The sequence below is a fragment of the Miscanthus floridulus genome, chromosome 1, assembly GCF_019320115.1.
Source record: "Miscanthus floridulus cultivar M001 chromosome 1, ASM1932011v1, whole genome shotgun sequence".
NCBI lineage: Eukaryota > Viridiplantae > Streptophyta > Magnoliopsida > Poales > Poaceae > Miscanthus > Miscanthus floridulus.
Genome location: NC_089580.1, coordinates 130,824,712 through 130,826,735, shown reverse-complemented (window position 1 = coordinate 130,826,735; position 2,024 = coordinate 130,824,712).

Genomic DNA, 2,024 nt, shown 5'->3' with positions numbered 1-2,024 from the left:
TAGAGCAGCGAGGATCGTCGAGCGGAGGTTGGTGATTGTCTCTGGCTCCGATCGCAGTGATTGTGAGGGGTTTTGTGCCTTTCCCGACGGAGTGCCGAAAGATAACTCTAGTGGTTTGCTCGTGTCATTGAGTTACATCACTTGTGGGTAGGTTCTTGTGGTGTCTAATTGTGTGGACGAGGTTCGTACAACACCTCTTAGCCACCAAACCACCAAGTGTTGGTCGACACAACGGGGACTAGCGTGCCGACAAGCACGTGAACCTCGGGAGAAAAATTGGTTGTCTCTTGCCCTTTGTAGCCTGTTCGGCAGCCTATATCTGGCTTATAAGCCTTGGCTTATCAACCAACGAATAGTATTTTTCTCTCACACTAAACCAGCCAGCAGTACTTTTAGCCATGGCTTATAAGGCAATCCAGCCGAAATGAACAGGCTTTGGTATTCTCCCGGTGATTGATTTAGTATTTATCTTATGATTGGTTCACTCCTCTATACGGCGGTATAATCACCCTACTCACTCATTTATATTCTTGCAAACTATGGCAGAACCTCATAAATTATAGGGCCCACATGCACTTGTCATAGTCCAACGACCTTTGACATCCATGCACATGTTCCTAGTAACTTAAGAAGTCTATCGGGTGTCCTCGGGGAACCCCAAATCATCCATGATTTCTGAGCAGGATCACACTACAGAGTCATTGCAGTATTACAACATTTATTCAAATATATACATCAGAGTAAAAACAGCGAAAGTCTTACAATAACATAATTTACAAAACAGTAGTTTCAAACCTCACAACTAAGTTCGATGATTATTACAAAACAAAATAGTGGAGTGGCATTATAATATAATACAAAACACATAATGAAACTGCCCTGCCCAAGGGCCACACATTTACTTCTCATCATCAGATCGAACAATAGTCATGCAGCACGATCCAAAACAGATCTGCTCATGAGGCTCACCTACAACAAGGGTCAACGAACCCTGAGTACAAAAGTACTCAACAAGACTTAACCAAAATAAGGACTGATAAACTCAAGAATGCAGGCTCAGGGATTCAAGGTATAGCTTTAGTAATAATCAAAGTTATTTCTTTTGCGTAAAAGCTCTTTAACAAAATTCTTTATTTCAACATATAAAACTTTATAAGAACCACATATGAATCTGCCATAATCTGTAATGAGATCATGAACTTCATATCCAACATCTTCTCAAACCATCCTTAAGTTCTAGTTATTAAACTACGATGATGAACAGAGAAGTAAGTCTCCATAACTGAGGAGCAACGACGATTCAAACCGATTATAAACCTAGCTGGGGATTCCAGACCACACGACATATGCAGGTCCCTGACCTACATATATCAACCTACTCTCGGATCCTCTAAAATATGAATGGGTCCGCGCCACCCGAGAATACAATACTCCACCAATCCAGCCCATTGTCACGTGGGTACACGCTATTCCTGCCATCTCTCCACTCCTAGTGCGCGAGTAGCCATTCTCGTAATAGAATCACCAAGTTAAGGCTTACCGAAGTATGCGGTTAGTACTACAAAGTCTCATCTCACGCAGTTCAATAACGGACGGACCTTAACCGACACAGGCGGAAAGGACCCGCTCACAAGACCTCTATGTCTTGTGGCTCACACACACATAGTCCGCCCGATCTAGATTTATTACTTTACATGCTCATATCTCATGATAACATAAGTAACCAAAGATCCATTTAAAACTCGTAGGTGATAGGTAATCACCCGACTAAGCATGACTAAGCATAACTAGGTATTTACGAATTTAAAATTGGTAACAAGGTAGATATGGAAAAACAAGGTTGGTAATGCACCAATTAGGTTTTCACTTGACTCCTAATCACTTAATGCAGTATATAAAAGCAAAAGCGATAAAATTTGTAAAACACAAGGTAGGGTTGTATGCATCCGGGGCTTGCCTTCGTTGACGGAAAAGTCCAATTCCTGCGACGTTCCACAAGTATTCGATCCGACCTCAACAGACGG